At 42.3% G+C, this 15268-nt stretch overlaps 1 long non-coding RNA gene across 1 annotated transcript in view; it reads left to right on the top strand.

The window, feature by feature from the left end:
- LOC140905172 (uncharacterized) overlaps positions 1 to 15268 on the top strand; it is a 134102-nt gene that overhangs the window by 89625 nt on the left and 29209 nt on the right. Inside the window, exon 3 of the long non-coding RNA XR_012156779.1 lies at positions 10693 to 10865. This is a non-coding gene — a long non-coding RNA (uncharacterized LOC140905172). The remainder of the gene's footprint in view (positions 1 to 10692; positions 10866 to 15268) is intronic.

The raw sequence follows: 15268 nt of genomic DNA, 5'->3' as shown, positions 1-15268 counted from the left end.
CAGGCCAGATCCACAACTGCTGTAAATCAGTGTAGCTGTACTGAAGTCAATGGAGCTACACTGATTTATGTATGCTGAGGACATGGAACTGCATCGTTTTAGTCAGAACAATAGCATGTCCCTTTTTCAAACGCTTGAATCTCACTCTGCTGGCTAGACAGTAGCTGAAGAATTATGTGCAAGTAACTGAGCTTATTGTATAAGACTGTCCAGCAATGGCTATTGGCAGCAACCTAGCTAAGTAGCTGTAAATACCCCAAATCTAAATCCAGATGGTGATGATAATAAAAGGGTGTGTAACAGGGTAGACTAGGTCTGGAGACCCCTGCTGGAAGCCCCGCTGTCCTGCCTCACTCCACCCCAGAAAAGAGCAGAAGAGAATCCTCCAGGTGGGCTAGAGTGGCTGCAGGGGGAAGCAGCCAATCAGAGGGGCTGCTGGAGTGGCCAATCAGGGACCAGAAGGGCCATATAAAAAGAGCAACAGAGACAGAGCAGTTAACTACTGCCTGGAGCTAGAAGAGGGAAGAGAGGGTTCCTGGCTTGCTGCTAGAGCAGCAGGACCAAGGACAGCTCAGCGCAGACAGGACAGAATCCAAGGAAGATTGCCAAAGACCAGGGGAGTGAAAAAATAGCTCCTGGCTGGCTGAGGGACTGAGCAATGACTGAGCCCAGAGCTTAGCCAGACCAAGCAAGGGTACTGTGATGGACCCTGTTGGTTTGGTTAGAGACTGACACACCAACTCAGGGTATTGCAGTGGGCCTCAGCTGGACTGTTACCAGAAGGCAGTGTCTCCACAGAGGAAGCCTTGGTGGTAAAGCCCCATACCAGGGCTATGAGAAGGTAGAGACATTATACCTCAGAAAGGGTTTGTTGGTTCCATCTACAGACAGTGTGTGTTACTTGGTTGGAGGGCTGAGTCACTGAAGACCTGCAGAAGAAACACCTGACCAGAAGGGGAGGGCACCTGTGAGAGGTGGGTGCTATCCCATTACCACAAACTAAGAACCAGCAGGCTCACACCCAACCAGAAAGGGAGCACCCATGAGAGATGGGTGCCATCCCATTCTAAACAGAGATCACAGACATGCATCGACCCATGGAGGGTGCTCACAAGAGGCGGGTGCTGACCCCATTACAGGGAGCAAAAGACCATAACACATATACTGAATGATTCCATTTAAAGAATTCCATTCTTTAAATGGAGTCCAGCTTGACAGTATTCCATGTATAGACTTACTCTAATATTTTCAAGGAGCTGTGTGGTGTCTAGACAGGCTGCTGTCATTGATTTTAAAGGAAATATAACTCTTGTGAAATTAGAAATGCAGGGGAAAATTCTGACCTTGGATGCAAACATGTGACTCCCTTTATTGTGAACCTCATGAACACATTGGCAAGCAGAACAGAACACATTGGCAAGCAGAATTGTCTCTCAGTCATTTAGAGAAACTAAATATAATGCCTCCTATGATGAAGCCTCTCCTTAGGAACATCCCAGAGAGGAGAAAAGAATTGCAAGTTATCTTTCGCTTAAGAGAAAGGAACCAAGCAGTTTGGACTTTGTGGAAGATCCTGGCCAGAGGGAAAGTCAGCCATCTTGTTGGAAAGTAGATTGGTAAAGAAACTACTTTAAACAAAAGTAGTAACTTATTTTGTTAAGTGTTAGTCTCTAGAAAGCATTTTTCACTTTTATTTGCTTTAACTACTTGAGTTATTTGCTCTAACTCTCTATCTTTGTGCTTGAGGTTACTTAAAATCCTATCTCCTTTTGTTAATCTTGATTTACTTTTAATGTAAGCCAATCCAGTGCTGTGTTTGATTTAAAGTGATTGTAGCTCACAGCTGCAGTTGGAAGAGATTCTATATGGCAAACTGCTGTGTATTGTATCTTTAAAGGATCAAATGAACCATAATTTCTCTGAGTGGTCCAGGAGAGGGCTGGACATTGCAGAGCACATAGTTTTGGGAAAATTGTGTGAAAAGTGTTGGGGTCACCTCTGCATAATATAACTGTGTGATAGAGACTACAGTGGAGCCACGGTGTTGTAGTTCGACTGTTGGACTTAGCTACATAGCACACAGACACTGCATACTTGTCTACTGGCTGGAAGCCTCCAGATAGGAGAACCAGAGCATTTTGAGGAACTCAGGGTTACACGGCCCCTAACTGGTCTGGATTCCACTCCAGAATGACAGGGCCATCAACTCCTCACATAGGGCCAGATTGTGAACACCTTACTCACACTGATAAGTTTCTATTTGTGTGTGTTCCCATTGACTTCTTTGGGAGTGCTTATATGAGTAATTGCTCTCCCTTGTAAGTAAGGAATTAACAATCTGGCCCTTAGTTTGTATAAATTCTCAGGCAAAGGACCAGCCTAAGGTCCCTCTTCAGTTTGTTGTAACCGTAAAATGTAATGTGCAACAGAGGGTGGGTCACTGTGAATCCAGTCACTCCCCTTATAATCCCTTGTAAATAGAGCTGGCCAAAATTTGGGATTTCTGGTTCATGAGCAATTTAGCATTTCAATACTTTGGTATCATTGTGAAGCTGGAAGCCTTGATGTTCCTAGCCCCAGGTCAGTCTCCATGGCAAAGGTCCCCAGCAACCCATCAAATGAACAGGCAGGGGACCCGGCAGTTTTCTACCAGAACCCTACCTGCGTTTTAGCAAAAGTTCATGAACCTAACTTGCTTCCCTAAGAAATTTTGGTTTTGACAAACTAGCATTTTCCAACTAAATTGTGTTTTGTCAGACAATTTCCAACAAGCTCTAATTCCCTGTAATATTTACAAATAAGTAATGACAGCAGTACAGGAAATAAATATCCTTTTTTATTTTTAATGTAAACTGTCACTATCAGCTAACTAAACCAAATATACAGAAAGCAGGAATACTGTTTACCAGGAGAATCATTCATATGCCAAGAACAATACAAACAAGCTATTATAAATGTTCATCGGTCCTTAACTCTAGACAAACTCTACTTAACAGAAGCATACGTAAACTCATTTGTTTCTGACAAAACACACAAATCCTCTTTTAGTGGATTTACTGGCAATCAGGTCATCTGGAGTGGTGAAAACAGCTATCAACCTTCTCTCCCAGCTGTTTTTGATTCGTTAGTAAAAATGAGAGGGTGTTCCTTATGGTGCTCTGGTCTTGGCAAGTATTTTTGCAACCAGAGACTCCACGTTCTTTTGCCTTAGAGGTGTTTATCAGAGGTTTAATGGAAAAAAACATTCACCATCACATTGCTATGTAAAGCCTTTTCGTTATATGCAAATGACTTAAAATGCTTTGATAACCTAGGGAATTCCCTCCTCCGTCACTCTAGGACAGGGGTGGGCAACCTACGGCCTACACGCAGCCCATCAGGGTAATCCGCTGGCAGGCCGTGCTGCTTCCCACAGCTCCCACTGGCCAGGAACAGTGAACCGCAGCCACTGGGAGCTGCAGGTGGCCATGCCTGCGACAGTTAATCTAAACAAACTGTCTCGCGGCCCACCAGTGGATTAACTTGATGAGCCGCAGGTTGCCTATCACTGCTTTATAGTCTAGTGAACCTTTGAAATGGATTCTTCTGAAGTCTACCCCCAAAGTAAAGTTCATTCAAGCTGTGAAGAAGGTGACATGAAGTTTCCTGGTGCAGGAAGTTTCATGTTGGCTTCTTTCCCTGCTGGTGTTTGCTCAAATGCAAATCATGCCATTTCCTGCAATTTCCTCCCCTGTTGGCATGATGCTGAGTGGTTATTTCCTCCCCTTTTTGACTTAATGACCCTGTTTACCTTCTGTGTAAATTGCATTCCCATTGTCTCTTACCTTGGAAATAAATAACTTGGAAATACATTCTAGATGGCTAAACCACATTGCTTTGTCTAGGGTGAGGTAATTTTATACTTTGACAATTTCCAATATGTCTGTAATTTTGAATTTGTTCTCCATATGTACACTACAACTAATACTAATCAGTATGATACTAGTTTTTTATTAATATCTTACATGACACCTTTTAGATACTGGTTATAATATTAGTGAGTTGGGGTACACTGAACTGGTCAGTTCAGCAGAAACTCACTACCAGATATCAGCAAGCCTCTTGCACTGGGATGCTGTTGGGGTCACAGGCTCCTCTAAACAAATATGAACAATCTGCTTACTAAATTCCAGCCTTAATTGGAGTAGGCCATGATATCTACTGACAAGGCTTCTTGGCTCAAGTCACTTTTAGGACATATTGCCTTATGCATGAATGATATCTCTCTACCTATGTTCTGCCTTCTGTAAAGATGACTTAAGCTTATTCTATGGGCATTCCTACACTATAAATGCCACAGCGGCACAGCCACAAGACTGAAGATGTAGTACAATGGTGTGTACACTTACTACAGAGATGGAAGGGGTTCTTGTAATGTTGTAGTAAATCCACCTCTTAAGAGTGGCAGTAGCTAAGTCAATGAAAGAATTCTTCTGTCATCCTAGTGGAGTCTACAGTGGGGCTTAGGTTGACTTAATGACATCATATATGGCATAAAACTTTTCACAGCCCTGAGCAATGTAGTTAAGATGACCTAACTTTGCAGTATAGACCAGCTCTATGACTGACTTTTAGAACAAACATCCTGTTGTGAGAATTCAACCTCATCATGTTCTTGGGATATCCTACAAGTGTTACACACAGAAAGTTCCGCTATTAATCTGATCATAACACAGCACGTAACCAAGCTTCCATTAGCCTCAGGACATCTCAGATATATAAAGCTATCTTCTTAGCTAAAATATCCCAAAGAAAAGCGGGCCTCAGTTCACAACCATGACCACATGAGATTAAGTACAGAATGTTTTCTTATTTGAGGAGTATTTCTTCTTGAATCACCCAGAATAAATAGATTAAACCTAGACCTACTCCCATTGAAGTCAGTAGCAAAGCTCACATTTAACTCAGTAGGAACTGGATTGAGATTGCAAAAAAGATATATCACAGAATTTATTGCATGAGAGCTATGGAAAAGAGTTTGGATCAAATCCAGATCTGAGGGGAAGAAAATACAGTTGTATTAACCTTGGCTGATATTTCTTAAGCATGAGAGCACCTTTGCATTCTATGGAACTTTCTGAGCTCATAGGGCACAGTAAAACTTTAAAAAACCATTAGGAAGACAATTAGCAGCTTGTTAAAACACAGTGCAGTAAAGATCCAATTTGGTATACACCTTTTACTCTATAAAATGGTACTTAAGCCCTCTTAAATATATTGATTTGTATGCAAATTAGAACCATAATAATAAATCTAAGGATTGAATTTAATATTTCTGAGTTTACTAATAGTAAAAAAAAGTTTGCAGCTGACAAATGTTTCACAGAACATTTAATTTAGAAGGATAACAGGACACCAATAAATGCTAATTTAAGAACCCTCCATGATATAGAATCTCATAATTATTTCTTATGAAATGATCTATTGATTTTCAGGATTCTCCAGCAAAATTTAGCCTTGTTAACCTATGGATAATAAATAAATACCTCAAGGCAGTTATTCCTTATTCACCTTTTTCATATAGGCAGAGATTTCATACAAATGTAGTCTTGTGTTCTAAACTGTTGAGTCCTGAGATTCGGAAATACAGATTGCATTGTAAAGTAGTAATATTTACTATTACTTCCTAGAAGTTCCCATCCCCCAAAAGGGGCTATTTCTAAGCTTTCTCTATCGTGTTCTCCATTTCTGAAAACAAAACATTTGAATGCTATCTAATATTTCTTCGATGCACTGCATATTCCTCCATTCTTCTTCAGTCCATTGTAACCTATAGGATTAAATCCTTCAGCTGTCAAGATAAAGCATATGCATACAGGACACTGGTTTTAATCATTAGGCTCAGATCGTCTTTATCCCTTTGGGAAGGATACAAGTGGGGTGAAGTTACAAGAAGCTGTGTTGTCTTGAGCCTCCCCATGCAGAAACGAGCCACAGCTGCAGTCCCTGCCCTCTCCCAAACATAGAACCTTTTCCCAGATAGTACTCATTGGGGTGCCCCAAAAGTGGTGGGAAAGAGCAGAGAATAGGTGGAGCCAAGCTCCTTCACAGCCAGCAGAGCTGGATGGATGTATACGGGAATGGATGCTGCATCCCTTGAAAGGGTGGCACAGCTGCTGTGTGCTGGGGAGATTGGGAAAGCATAGCTGAGGCACAGTATCTTCTGAAGGTGCCCAGGGGTCCGGTTGCTTCAGTGGCATTGAAACAATTGTATAGTGCAGGTGCTGAGAGCCATTGAACCAAACTGTAAACCCTGTATATGATGGATACCACTTCAAGCCAGGGAGTGCTGTTGCACTTCCAGCACCTTTAGTTCCAGCATTAGAGGTTGCTTTTCCCTACTCTGAATGTAATACTGAACAAAATAGGCTGGCATAACTTGGCCCTTAATGTTATTTCATGAGTGAAAGTCAGGTTTTAATTAAAAGAAGAATATTCTGTTTCTGCTTAGGCTACACATTGCAATTTAATAAAAAGAAAAGTTTTCTCAATATTACTTGGTTCTTAAGCTTTAAATAATGTACAGACCAGTGTAGTGCACATTATAACTTAGATTACAAGAATCCCAATGAGTGATACTCTATTTAGCTCTGTTTAACTGAACACCATCCAAAACTTGTTTGTACTCAAATTCCCTGACACACAGAGACAATTTTCAAAAAGGTGTAACCTGACCTGCCCACATGCGTAAACTCCAATGAATGCCAGCAAAAGGATGGATCCAGGGCCTACTGAAGTCTATAGGAATCTTATTTACTTCTATGGGCAAGTACTGGGTCAAGACACTAAATCTTGATTTGTGCTTACATATAAGTATGTCAAAAGAAAAGGAGTACTTGTGGCACTTTAGAGACTAACCAATTTATTTGAGCATGAGCTTTCGTGAGCTACAGCTCACTTCATCGGATGCATACCGTGGAAACTGCAGCAGACTTTACATACACACAGAGATCATGAAACAATACCTCCTCCCACCCCACTGTCATGCTGGTAATAGCTTATCTAAAGTGATCATCAAGTTGGGCCATTTCCAGCACAAATCCAGGTTTTCTCACCCTCCACCCCCCACACACAAACTCACTCTCCTGCTGGTAATAGCCCATCCAAAGTGACAACTCTCTACACAATGTGCATGATAATCAAGGTGGGCCATTTCCTGCACAAATCCAGGTCCACTAAACTTTCTAAATTACTACATGCTACAAGGGGCCACAGCAATGGTTCCCTCAACCCACCCAGCAATATTGTTAACCTATCCAACTATACTCTCAGCCCAGCAGAAGCAGCTGTCCTATCTCGGGGCCTCTCTTTCTGCCCCTCCACCCCCACGAACATAATACAGTTCTGTGGTGACCTAGAATCCTATTTTCGACGTCTCCGACTCAAGGAATATTTCCAAAATACCTCTGAACAACATACTAATCCACAGAGGCCTCCCTACCAACACTACAGAAAGAAGGATTCTAGGTGGACTCCTCCTGAAGGTCAAAACAGCAGACTGGACTTCTACATGGAGTGCTTCCGCCGACGTGCACGGGCTGAAATTGTGGAAAAGCAGCATCACTTGCCCCATAACCTCAGCCATGCGGAACGCAATGCCATCCACAGCCTCAGAAACAACTCTGACATCATAATCAAAAAGGCTGACAAAGGAGGTGCTGTTGTCATCATGAATAGGTCGGAATATGAACAAGAGGCTGCTCGGCAGCTCTCCAACACGAGTTTCTACAAGCCATTACCCTATGATCCCACTGAGAGTTACCAAAAGCAACTACAGCATTTGCTCAAGAAACTTCCTGAAAAAGCACAAGATCAAATCCGCACAGACACACCCCTGGAACCCCGACCTGGGATATTCTATCTATTACCCAAGATCCATAAACCTGGAAATCCTGGGCGCCCCATCATCTCAGGCATTGGCACCCTGACAGCAAGATTGTCTGGCTATGTAGACTCCCTCCTCAGGCTCTATGCTACCAGCACTCCCAGCTACCTTCGAGACACCACTGACTTCCTGAGAAAACTTCAATCCATCGGTGATCTTCCTGATAACACCATCCTGGCCACTATGGATGTAGAAGCCCTCTACACCAACATTCCACACAAAGATGGACTACAAGCCGTCAAGAACACTATCCCCGATAATGACACGGCTAACCTGGTGGCTGAACTTTGAGACTTTGTCCTTACCCATAACTATTTTACATTTGGGGACAATGTATACCTTCAGATCAGCGGCACTGCTATGGGTACCCGCATGGCCCCACAGTATGCCAACATTTTTATGGCTGATTTAGAACAACGCTTCCTCAGCTCTCGTCCCCTAAAGCCCCTACTCTACTTGCGCTATATTGATGACATCTTCATCATCTGGACCCATGGAAAAGAAGCCCTTGAGGAATTCCACAATGATTTCAACAACTTCCATCCCACCATCAACCTCAGCCTGGTCCAGTCCACACAAGAGATCCACTTCCTGGACACTACAGTGCTAATAAACAATGGTCACATAAACACCACCCTATACCGGAAACCTACTGACCGCTATTCCTACCTACATGCCTCCAGCTTTCACCCTGACCACACCACACGATCCATCGTCTACAGCCATGCTCTGCGATACAACCGCATTTGCTCCAACCCCTCAGACAGAGACAAACACCTACAAGATCTCTGTCAAGCTTTCTTACAACTACAATACCCACCTGCAGAAGTGAAGAAACAGATTGATAGAGCCAGAAGAGTTCCCAGAAGTTACCTACTACAGGACAGTCCTAACAAAGAAAATAACAGAACGCCACTAGCCGTCACCTTCAGCCCCCAACTAAAACCCCTCCAATGCATTATTAAGGATCTACAACCTATCCTGAAGGATGACCCAACACTCTCACAAATCTTGGGAGACAGGCCAGTCCTTGCCTACAGACAGCCCCGCAACCTGAAGCAAATACTCACCAACAACCACATACCACACAACAGAACCACTAACCCAGGAACTTATCCTTGCAACAAAGCCCGTTGACAACTGTGCCCACATATCTATTCAGGGGACACCATCACAGGGCCTAATAACATCAGCTACACTATCAGAGGCTCGTTCACCTGTACATCCACCAATGTGATATATGCCATCATGTGCCAGCAATGCCCCTCTGCCATTTACATTGGTCAAACTGGACAGTCTCTACATAAAAGAATAAATGGACACAAATCAGATGTCAAGAATTATAACATTCATAAACCAGTCGGAGAACACTTCAATCTCTCTGGTCACGCAATCACAGACATGAAGGTCGCTATCTTAAAACAAAAAAACTTCAAATCCAGACTCCAGTGAAAAACTGCTGAATTGGAATTCATTTGCAAATTGGATACTATTAATTTAGGCTTAAATAGAGACTGGGAGTGGCTAAGTCATTATGCAAGGTAGCCTATTTCCCCTTGTTTTTTCCTACCCCCCTCCCCCAGACGTTCTGGTTAAACTTGGATTTAAACTTGGAGAGTGGTCAGTTTGGATGAGCTATTGCCAGCAGGAGAGTGAGTTTGTGTGTGTGTGTGTCCCGGAAAAAAAAGGGGGGGGGGCCGTGAGAAAGCCTGGATTTGTGCTGGACATGGCCCACCTTGATTATCGTACACATTGTAGGGAGAGTGGTCACTTTGGATGAGCTATTACCAGCAGGATAGTGAGTTTGTGTGTGTGTTTTTTGCAGGGGGGTGAGGGGGTGAGAGAACCTGGATTTGTGCAGAAAATGGCCCACCTTGATTATCATGCACATTGTGTAGAAAGTTGTCACTTTGGATGGGCTATTACCAGCAGGAGAGTGAGTTTGTGTGTGGGGGGGCGTGGAGGGTGAGAAAACCTGGATTTGTGCTGGAAATGGCCCAACTTGATGATCACTTTAGATAAGCTATTACCAGCAGGACAGTGGGGTGGGAGGAGGTATTGTTTCATGATCTCTGTGTGTATGTAAAGTCTGCTGCAATTTCCACGGTATGCATCCGATGAAGTGAGCTGTAGCTCACGAAAGCTCATGCTCAAATAAATTGGTTAGTCTCTAAGGTGCCACGAGTACTCCTTTTCTTTTTGCACATACAGACTAACACGGCTGTTACTCTGAAACCTGTCATATAAGTATGTGTGCACACTGAATTCATGGTTTGGTATGCACATTAGATTTGACACCTATGCAAGTTGGGGGCCTGCAAAAAGTATTGGATATTACAGGCTGCAGTGCATTTTACACTGACAGGTGCATGACAGGACATGTCATACAGAACTAAAAAGTTAGAAACAATCAGGATGAAGTCTGACAATCTGCTGGCATCTTTCTTATAGATAATTGATAGTAAAATGGCTTTTGTGCCAAGACTGTATCCTTTGCATATTTGCCTCCTGTGTCAATGGTGGTATCTTTTAGCCATTTTTTCCATCAATGTATTTCAACTGGTGATTAGGAAAAATGGCTGCTCCATTTTTTATTATGCTGATGACATCTTTGTTACAATTACATACACAGCTGCTGAGGAAAAGTGATATTTTGCCACGCACATCCCATGCTGCCATTTCCTTTCTTGTGTTTCATTGCCACTCTCTGAAATAAAATCTCCAAACCTGAAATATACAGGGATCGTTTGTTGTTCTGTTTTGTTTAGGGGTCACGAGACAATGAGAACACCATAGAGATGGCACCTACAAACCCAATGTATAACAGCCTAATGGTGGTGGTGATGTGAGAATGAGCAACTACATCTGAGAACCACAAAGCTCATCCTAACCCTGAGGAGCAAGAGAATGTAGTATTGCACCTCGGAAGGCTGCAGTAAAGGTAATAAAAGGCTCTATACTAGAGGCATAGACAGTATAATATGCCGTCGTATAATGTAGTCTTGAAAAGTGCATTTCTCTCTTGGGGTCAGATTCAGCATCACTGAAGCCAATGGAAGTTTTGACACTGACTTCAGTGGGAGGTAGGTCAGTGCTGGATCAGCGATAGTAAACAGAGGTAGACAAACCAGGCCAGATTTAGAGGTGATGTAAATTATAGTTAAATTGAACATCGGTAAGTTGTGAATGCCTCTCTTACCATCTTTCCCTGTTTTACACCCTCTTTCTTGTTGCTACCTTTTCTGAGTAGAACCTCACCATTCTAGCCCCTCGGCAAATAAGTTACACCATTTTTACTCTCATACTAACTTATACCAATTTATCATAAGGTAACATATGCCACCAGTTATGCCATCTTTGAATTTGACCTGTTAGCATATGAGAGGAATACATGTTGTAACCAATGATGTCAACAGCAGTAGGATGAAGGGGCTGAATTATGATGTGATATCTGTGTTTTGCAGAAATCGGGTAAGAATCTTGGAGGATGAACCAGAGGAAGTAATCCCAAGAGTATTGTTTCTTGGGAAACAAAAATCCCATAACACTGCCACAAATCTGGTCAATATAATTGAAATCATAATTTGGATTACAGGGACACATACTTTCCCCTCTTCCATCGGTAAAGCAGAACCTCTGCCAGTTCACCCAGTTTGTTTCAACTGTTTAAAGAGAGAATGCCATACAGACCCTCTGGGTGATTTGGAGCCCAGCTCAACAAGGGGCATCCCGCTTTCTATTACATGTGAGAATAAAAAGGGGAAGGGTGGCACATAAGAATCCACAACTAGACAGATCTTACTCCTTCTCCACACAGGCTACACATGGCTGTGGATGGTTCTTATGGATAACTGTTTCCACCTCCCCAGCCTGGGAGGGAGGATTATACATGAGAGAGATTACTAGTGCCCAGCCGAGTTATTTGGGCAGGTCTCTGGCAAAATCAGATCATGTCTCATTGAACATGTGATTTTTGCACAAATTTAATGGACAAATTAAATTGCATATACATAAGTCATTTTACTATGTAGTCAGAACACATTCACTTCCTGTACTGAGAATTTAAAACAAAATATCCCGCGTATTGGATCAAATTCTCCCATCCGACACACCCATGCAACTACAGTGTGATTGCATTGGTAGGGGAATCGAGCCCACTGGCTGTAGCTTGTATGTACTTCCTACAGTGAACATGTATACATATTCAGTTGAATTATTATGAGATTTTTAAAAATATCAGTACAGTCTATGGTGGTTGCATTTAATTAAAGAAAGTATATATGAGCTTCCAGAAGACAACCAGAAAAGTTTGATTTTTAGCTATATTCCAAACTTTCCTTACGCTGCAATTCTACATGTGTCAATAAAAATATTGTAGACTTACTCAAAATATTTATCCATTTCTTTAATCAAATTCTTTAGATTTTGCCCAATTTGTTTTAAAGACAAATAGGCAAGTTACGCTTTCAAAGTTTAGGATGCAATCTGTGGAGAAGTAATGCAAATGTACAATCTCAGGCATGAAAAAACCCCACAACAACTAGGGGTAGAAGAGGACAGAACAGACTTCTTTTAATGTCCATAACTCACAGGGTATAAAAGCTGGAATGTATTATACGACAATGACTGCAGGAAAGGGTTAGATGAATGTCCAATTATTGTAATGGTTGAATACACTGCTGTTCCAAGCAACCTGTAAAAAGGTGCTTTTAACTTCCTGCAGTTGCAGCTCTATAACCTGACCTGTCTGCTGCTGTAGCGGAATCATCAGCCTGCTCTCCATTGCATTTCTATAATGATAACAGAATCATCCACACTCAGTGTTTCTTTATATAAAAATAGTTGATAACCATAGCTAATTGGTAGTTGCCAGTATGTGTGTGTCTGTGCATGGACAGATAGAATAACCTGATGTTTTTCAGACCATGCATGGCATATGTCTCGCATATATAGTGACAACTGTGACATTATTGTGCAGGCATGAGTAATGAGCATTCATGGTTCCAACAGAAGAAATTGCTTTATTAAATATAACCCAGAAGTGATACAGATAACAGCTACTTCCAAGTAGCGCTGCCTATTTGTGGGATGTCTCGGATGCAGGGGAAGAAAGAGAGGACACAAGGGATGTAGCCACACCATTATTAATTCATCCTGGAACTAGCCAGCAGTAACTCATGCAGGCAGGGTTGTCATTCTTTCCTTAATTGTGTACACCTGATGGAAGACTACCATCACCTCTACCTCTCCATAGCTGGTCTCAGCCCATTGCTGGAACCCTATTGCCTTTCCCTCATATGAAGGGAAAAGGGTAGTTTCCTTGCTGCACTAGACATTAGGAGCCTCATCTTCATTTCCTCAATATCTGGGCAGGAGAAGGGGCTCAGACTGGAGGCACAGGGCTTACATACCCTTCTGCTGGGTGTACAGAGGCCAATGGCTTACCTGAATCCCACCAGTTCAGATGATGCCTTTCCCTTTCCAGCTACCCCATCCCAAACCCTTGGAGGGAAAGATCTTTAAAATAGCTATGACCCTCTCCATCAGTCCAGATAAAGGCCCTCTGCCTTTGTGGTTGGGGAAGGAGGGAGTGGAGGGCTGGGGAGAGGAGGTGTGTTATCATTAGTAAAGTACTACCCTTGCCTGTTGGAATCTGCATACCTCTCTCTGAGTAGTCTGGCCTGCATCAAAACACAGCATGATGTGAGACATAGGCTAGTGTTAAAGATCTCATTATAATCTTGAAGTGAATCTTTTCTGCATGTGGTAGGATCTACAAATCAACTCTTTGAATGCCTTACAGCACAACATCAGTTTTACAGGGGCAGGTTTCTTTAAATTGGAATACATTACGAATGCACAGGAATGTTTCAATCTGAATAAGACATGTAGTTGCAGACAAACTGCCAGATGGCAGAGAACAACCTCAGAGGACAATGAAGCGAAGGATGGGTCCATTCAGGCCCCTTTCTAAAAACAGGAAGTTTCTGAAGACATCCGAATCAGAAATGCACAGCAGGTGAAACTCAGCTCTGTGAAGAGGGCCAACATAAACCATATAAAACACTTAAGTCCCTAAAGGCATAAGTGGCACTTACGTAGCTCATAGGCCTTATGCTGTCCTCTTGCACAGAGCTAAATTTCACCCAGGTAGAACAATTTCCCTGGCTCCATAAATTATTTAACATAACCACTCCTAAATCCACTTCCAAAGTGTTCTGAGCTTGGGAAAAACACATTTCTGTTATGTCTCATTGCAACAAAACAGTTTCCATCTCCCACACTATGCAGCAACATGATATAACAAGATGCTTCAAAAATGTAGAGAATGTCCTGTATTTCATTTTGTGTACCAGCCCAGGACTGAAGCAAGCACATTAGGCAGAAAGAAATATATTGACCATGGGATCAGAATATTCATTAATTACATAGGCACTGGAATTATGGTGCAACAGCATCCACTGGCACGAAGTCATAGCAACCAAATCCTTCAGTCCTGATTTACTCCTTAATCAGGCAAAACTCATTGATTTTAATAGCGGCTTTGCTTGACGACTTCAGAGTTGAAGGAATGGGCCCGCTTTGCTTTTGTGGTGATGAACAGATCTCCCTTTTTTTCAAGGCCAGCAAAGGAGGTTTTTTTGGTTATTATTGTTTTCCAGCTAGTCACAGTATTTCAATGATCTGCTATTAAAGGGTCCCTCTTTGGTAATGGAGAGAAAAAAAATGTCAAAAATAGAAACAAGTGTGCAGAAAACAAATGCATTGTTCAAAGCGTGATTGCAGCCATCTATGTGCAGCAACCATTATTTATTATTATTTTATTACTTGTATTACCACAGCACCTAGGAACCCTAGTCATGGACCAGGATCCCGCTGTGCTAGGCTCTGTACAAACAGAACAAAAAGACTGTCCCCCATGGTCCCCCAACTGCTTGCAATCTAGGTAAAAAGCAAGAGAGATACAGGCTGACTGGTAAGTCCAAGGAAATAATGAGGCAATACAGATCAGCAAGAAAGGCAGTGGTCTCAGCACAGCAGTGGCCTAGCTATTGTCAAGTCTGCATCCATTTGTTGGCATCATGGCAAAAGGAGGAATTTGAAGGAGTCACATGATGTAGCTTTGAAAGGGTTTACTTTCAAGGAGGGAGCTCCTCCCAAATATGAGGGGCAATGTACAGGAAAAGCACAAAGGTGCTTGTTTGATTCCAGCAGTATATCTCCAGTTATTGTTAAAAAGTGCCACCTGAAATAACATGTAATCCTGTTCAGGATCCTTAAGTAAAACTCTTTCCAACTCTTTCCTATTTCTTAATACAATGCACTCCTTTTATAAGAATCACC

The sequence above is a fragment of the Lepidochelys kempii genome, chromosome 1 (genome assembly GCF_965140285.1).
Source record: "Lepidochelys kempii isolate rLepKem1 chromosome 1, rLepKem1.hap1, whole genome shotgun sequence".
NCBI classification, from domain to species: Eukaryota; Metazoa; Chordata; order Testudines; family Cheloniidae; genus Lepidochelys; species Lepidochelys kempii.
Note: the sequence above shows the minus strand (reverse complement) of the source record. Positions and strands in the feature narration are given on the sequence as shown.